Source organism: Cupressus sempervirens, chromosome 11 (genome assembly GCF_028749045.1).
Source record: "Cupressus sempervirens isolate cs-2001-9-10 chromosome 11, ASM2874904v1, whole genome shotgun sequence".
Classification (NCBI taxonomy): Eukaryota; Viridiplantae; Streptophyta; class Pinopsida; order Cupressales; family Cupressaceae; genus Cupressus; species Cupressus sempervirens.
Window position 1 is genome coordinate 799,118,779 of NC_143128.1, and position 7,154 is coordinate 799,125,932.

Genomic DNA, 7,154 nt, shown 5'->3' on the forward strand with positions numbered 1-7,154 from the left:
AGTTTCACCTTCAGGGTGTGGAAACCCGCTAAAGAGAAGAAGAAACTTGATTTTTCGCCAGTTCAACTTTCTTTATACTTGGATCAAATGAGCTACAAGTAAATTCATATGAGGTAGCATTATTCAAGAATCTCCATCAAGTAAGGATCTAGACTACTTGCATGACTCATGACAATAAGGAACACCCACCTAGCTATATAATGCGGGAAAAGGAAAAAGATGGAAACTCGATGGAGAAACTTAACACTTGAGGAAGGAAGGACCAACTAACTTGATCGGCCTAAACACAATACGAGTTAAATCCTCCACTTTGCAAAATTGGACTACGGTAAAAAGTGGGGCAACAATTGGCTCTGACTGGAGACTTGGTTAGAGTATACCCAAGCGAGGAACTTAAAATCTTTGGTTTCGCAAAAGAATATACAAGGTGGCAACACAATGAAAACTAAAACAAAACAAACAAAAAAAACACAAGGAAAAGAGAACAGAAAGGAAAAGGCTAACTAAGGCACACACAGGACACTAAGTTTAACTATAGTACACTAGAGGGGTTACCTGTTTTCAATTTGAAACTTGATAGAGCTTCAAATCCTGACCATTGTAAGTCAGGGGGAGTACTTCACCATCCTCATAAGCCAATTTGAAAGAGTTATTCTCAAATATTTGGTGAATTCTGAATGGACCTTTCCACAGAGTATCAAACTTCTTATGCATTCCTTTTGGAGCCTTTCTTTTGTCCCAAAGTAGCACACTGTCTCCCACCATAAATTTTCACGGTCTTGTTCTCTTATCAAATAGTTCTTTCACTTGCATCTGATGCTATGTAATATGGTCTACAATGTCTCTCCTTTCTTCTTCAAGTTTGCTCAAATATAGGATCCTCTTCTCCGGACCATTTTTATAGACATCATCCTCAATTATTGTTCTGAGCTTGCTTGTCGCTAACTCCAGAGGTAGAGGCAAATTAGCTTCAGTTCCATAAACTAGCTCAAAAGGGGAAGTATCGATTGCCCTTTTGGGTGTCACTCTGTCTACCCAAAGCGCCTCATGAAGTTTCTTGTGCCAGGTCTTCTGATTATCTGAAACTAGTTTCTTCACAATATTAATTAAGTTCTTATTACTAGATTTTTCTTGGCCATTCCCTGAGGGAAATAATCAGATGAATGACCAACGGTGATCCCATACTCAAAACAAAAATCAGTAATTTCAATTGAAGAAAAATAAGACATGTTATCCATCACTAGTTTGATAGGAACACCATACCTGACCAAAATGTTCTCTTTTATGAATCCACACACCACCTCGAAAGTAGTCTTCTTTGTAGCTTTAGCTTCTACCCACTTAGTGAAGTAGGCAGTTGTTGTTATTATATATTAATGACCAGCATTGGATGTTGGATTAATAGGACCAATAAAATCAAGGCCCCATTGTTGAAAAGGCCCTTCTATGATAATAGATCTCAATAGTAGGGCAGCTAGTTGGGGACGTCCAGAGAACATTTTGCACTTTTCACACTTTGCTACCCAAGCATATACATCTTTAAACATCCCAGTCCAGTAATAACACTGCCTTAGTATTTTAAATGCTATGACTAAGGAAGAGAAATGTCCACCACAAGCTTCATCATGAAATGTCTTCAACAACTTTTCTTGTTGTTGCTTATCTACACACCTAAGGAAAGTACCATCAATAGCTCTTTCGAAAAGCTTACCATCCCAGATCACATATTTAGCTACTTTCAGTTTAAGGTCTCTTCGTTGCTTTACATTTAGGCCCTCTGGACATTCACCATATGTTAAAAAGTAAATGATGTGTTCAAACCATGGATCATGGAGACTTACAGCTAACACCAATTGTTTCTCACCCAATTCTTCTGACTCTCCAGTGATTTTGTTCTCTGCAATTGCCTTACATAAAGCATTCCCTCTTATCAACTTTGTAGGCTTAGTCTCAATATCGTATTCCTATATCTTTGCTACCCACACTACTCTGACATTGCAACCTACTTCTTGTTGTGTTAGTACACTTTTTACTGCTATGTCTGGGACAAAGATGACAGAGTGTGAATGTAATATATAAAAACAAAAATTCTAAAGTGCTCTGACTATTGCATAACCATCCTTCTCAATTTGTGAATATTTCAGTTCATGATTTTTCAAAGGTATGCTCATAAAAGCCATAGGAGCTTGTACCCCTTCATCATTGTCTTGCATTAATATTGTAGATAAAGTATGCTCAGAAGCATAACAATAAATAAAGAAATCTTGTTTATAATTTGGATGACTCAAAACTAGGGCATGGGCAATAGCAGTTTTTATATCTTGAAAAGCTTGTTTTCCCACCTCATTCCATTTAAAATTTGAATTTCCTTTCATCATGTCTACTATATGTTTAGTAGTTTCTATGAAATAAGGCACAAATCTTCTGAGAAAATTTACCTATCCAAAAAAAGACTTAACCCCTGTTTTGTTTGAGGGTAGACTTAATCTCTAAATAGGCTCTACTCTTTCAAGGTCGATTCTAATGCCTTCTGGGACACTATATGACCCAAAAGCTTTCCTTCAGTCACACAGAAAACTAACTTCTTTGGGTTAAGAGATATTCCATGCTCTTTGCACCTTTATAGTACTTTCCTTAAATCTTCCATATGATCTTTTCTTTTTCTTGAGAACACGGTGAGGTCAGCCAGATATATGACTATGATTCGGTCTTTCAAATCAGTGAATGTCTTACTCATGCACCTTTGGAATGTAGCACCAGCGTTAATAAGCCCAAAAGGCATTCTATGATATGCAAATGTACCCCAAGGGGTAGTGAATGTTGCCTTATGTTGATCTTTCTCTTCTACTTCAACTTTATTGTAACCTAAGAATCCATCTAGCATAGACATCATTTCAGATCCCGCTACCATTTGCAGTAAGTAATCCATATTGAGGAGAGCGAAGTTATCTTTTAGAGATGCCTGGTTCAAATTGTAGAAATCAACACAGATCCTTATCTGTCCATTCTTCTTTCTCACAGGTACTATATTGGCCACCCAGGTGGAGTGGTGAATGGGAAAAATTATCCTTGCCTTCAACATCTTATCTACCTCCAAAAAATGGCATCTGCAACCTTAGGATTATAATTCTTCTATTTTTGTCGAAAAGGGATTGCATCAAGTTTAAGCGGAATTTGATGTTTTACTTTCCCATCTGTATAGCTTTTCAAATCTTCATAACTCCAAGCAAAAACATCTCTATACTCCATAAATAGATTCTTTGCGGCCTCTTTTTCTTCAGGTGAATAGCACTTCCCAATGTTAATCAGTTTGGGATTATGAATGTCTCTAATGTTAACTCCCTCATATTCACTTGTGGTAGGCCCCTTTTCCGCTCTCTTTTGCTTTATGTAAGCATCATGCCTATTAAAAAAAATTCTAAAGCCACAAAATATGGAGGAATAGTATTACCTTTTAGTGGAACTTCTTTGTTTTGACCTCATTTCTCAATTACACCAGAGCTTTCATGATCACCTCCACTGGACTCATGTTCAAAACTAGACTTGTCATTCTCTAAAAACATCTGCAAACTCTTGTCATCACTGAAGACTTGCCAAGATTCTGTGTTATCTGGGACGGTAGATCGATATACAATTTCGATATGGTACTTCTTGTCTTTGAAATCTAGATGAGGGAGTAATAAAGAGGCAGAAACTGCTAAGGAGTCAACTTTGGTATTCATCTCCCTTGGAACTGCTTCAATAGAAAAAGCATCCAGACCTTCAATCTCATCCCAGATTCTATTCCTATAATTTTTAAGCTTATGGTTTTTAACAGAATACTGCCCTTTTACTTGCTTTACAATAAGCTTTGCATCACCTTCAGCTTTTAAAATCTTTATCCCTCTTTCCTTTGCTAACATTATTCCCAGTAATAAAGCCTCATATTCTGCGGTATTATTCGTATTCCAAAATTCCAATTTGAAAGCCATAAGTTTGGGTTCTCCTTCTGGGGATATCAATACTACACCTACTCCAAATCTTGAAGAGGCACAACTTCCATCAAATTCAAGTGTCCATATGCCTGGTACATCTTTGTTTTCATTGGGAATTTTATCACCTAGATTTTCATCTATTTGTTCATTCATACCTTCTTTAGTAAACAACATATAGTTGTCGAATTCCAATTCTTGATATAGAATTTGAGCTTTAGGATCATCTGATTTCGAAACTGTGAACTTTGCTTTTTCTTCAGGTTCTAATTTGACTTTATTATTCCCAATAGGTATCACTGCTTGAGACCAATCTAGTTTTATTTCTCCTCCCAAGTCTCGACAAAAACTTCTACTTAATAGAAGTCCATAGATTGTTGGAATATCAACTACTAGGATAGTCAATAGGAGTTTCTTTTCTAGATGTGAAGCTAAGGCTACTTGAGCATCTTTGATCTGTCCAAGTAAAGGGACTTGTTTGGCATCCATAGAATAGCATCTCCCATGCACTTTAGTAAGATTTAGTCCTAAGGCTTTAGCTACAGAATATGGCATAACATTATCTAATGCACCTAAACCTATTATGCAATTACTAAGTTTACATCCATTGATGTACAATAAAATATAAAAAGGTTCGGGCTTTTATCCAAGGAAGGTTGCTAAAACAATAGAATCTTCTTGATTAAACAAGCCAGATGTTAAGGTTTCATCTTTAATTTCAATAGTCACATTATGATTCAAGTCTAAGATACCCCATTTACATCTATCCACTAATCTCTTTAACTCGAAAGGATGTGACTTTAAATAAGCAATAGTGGAAATTTGAACTTTTGACTCTTCACAAAATTGAATGAAATCAAAAGATGTCTTGTCTTTACCCGTTTGTGAAGTGGATGTTTCTTGATCAGTATGCACTTTACTCATAGAAGGACTAGAGTCATCTCTGTGAGTATGACTAGAGGCTTGATTCTTCATCCTTTGTCCATGGGTAAGTACTGTGTATGAAGTTCCATCAATGGTTGCGTAACACTCACCCTTTGATTCAGAATCCGATTCATATTCCAAAAATAAATTTCTAGAGCCGCCATTTGAACAAGAATCAGGTTTTGAACACAAAGCTGCAATATTTAATTCATTAGTAGATAACAACTGCATCATACGAATAGTCTCTGGAAAATTCTCAATGTCATGATCTATGGTCAAATGAAAGATGCACATATTTCCTTTTTTTGGTGTTGCTTCGATTTGCAACCTAGCTTGTGAACCTGTAAGTTGTAGGAATCTACTTTCATTGCTTCTTCCTGGTGAGTTTTGGTAATTCTGCTAATAAGAGCTATTGAATCTAGGTAATTGCTTTTTCATCACTACTAGTTCATTAGACAACTTCTGAATCATCTCTTCTGATGATGTGGTATTACTAGAACTCCCCTTAGTTTGAAGTTCTTGTTTCCATTTTCTCATAGAAATTAAATCATCCTCACATTCAATAGCTTTCTTCTGTGCGTCAGCCAGATCAGTGGGGCGTGCTCTTCTCAGATCATAATTAATATCTAGAGGCATAGCACTAATAAAGAAAGTTTTTAGATTGCCAGGTGTGGGTCTATCAGCAGTAGGAATTCTGCTATAAATCTTATTGAAATTGGCAACGAAATCCCTCATGCTCATAGTTGGTTGCTTCTTAATTGAAGTCAACTGTGTTAGCAAGGCATGTTCATCTTCTGTAGTTTTGAATCTGGCCTAAAAATCAGTTCTCATCATGTCCCAATCTATTATTGAGTTGTCAGGTAAATGATAAAACCAATCTGATGCACTATCTGTAAGGGTCTCTACGAACAATCTTACAGCAACATCTTCATGTCCCACCCCTAATATATGGGTAGCCGCAAAGAAGGCTTTAATGTGTTCATTTGTAGTAACTTTTCCAGCACCTGAGAATTTAGGGAAATTCTTCCTTGACCCAGTTGGGAGTGGATGATAAGCATTTAGTGCTAACGACCCTTTTGTCACGACCCATGGAGCAGCCATGATCGTTTTAGTAGTATATGGAAGAAAATTAACAACTGGAGGGATAGTAACTTCATGAAGTGCTAACACCTGACAAGCAGAATGTGAAGTGCTAACGTCCTAATTTCTAATAGGGGAAGGGGGTCTACTCCGACTTTTACCTTCACCTTTTCACTTTGTAACGTCTAAAATAGGAAAACCAAGCTCTGCTAGTTTATCAAAGGTGGAATCTTGCCCACCCTGTTCCTTGGTACTTTTGAGGAACCTAAACTATTCCAAGATGCTAGGTCTAGTTTAACTCTAAGCTTACTATCTTAATTGTCTTTCTACTCTCCGGATATCTCTCCTTTGAATAGCTCTTTCAAAGGCTTCAGCTCTTCTTTCTTCTTCTTCTAATACCTGGCTAGCATTTCGATAATGTTCAGTGTTCCTTCTGTGCCTCCAAAAAAATGTGTTAAGGGATTAAATTATATCCTCTTGGTCGTCTTGAAAACCAAGGTTAGGTTGGAGCACTAGGATTATGTTTTCATGAGGTAGTACCATTTTTCCTCATGACATAGGCTTTTTGATCAAGCGACTATTCGTCTCCCCAGCGGAGTCGCCAAAAATCTGTTGGTAAACATATTGTTCTTTTATATTATTACTCTTTATTACCCAATTAAGAATAATATCTGATCACAAACAATTGGAAAGCCTCTTGTGAATAAATTAGCTTTCCTCTGAATTGATAGGTACAGCTCCCTAAAACAAATTTGCAATGAATTTTGTTTTCTTCCTAAACTACTTTTTGGTATGTTCTTAACCTAAGAATAGTAGAGGAATAACCAAGTTAGACCTAACTTAATCCAACTCAGGCAGATAATAACTTCTCAATACTAAAATAGATTCATGTACCCACACATCCTATGAATCCATAAATCCATTCGCATAATCAACTGATGTTAAACTAAGTCAAACTCAAATCTGAATTACAACTGATGAATCAGAAAAAACTAATAGAATCCATTCTTGAAATGAATTATAACAATACTTATTACATTCATTTGTATTCTAGAAAACAAGGGAAATGAAACTATGTTCTTCCTTAGTTCTTTGCGATACAAAAAAGAAATACTAACTAATCACAATACGTACTAGAACGGAAAATGATTTGAAATAAAATACCATTCAATTATCTCT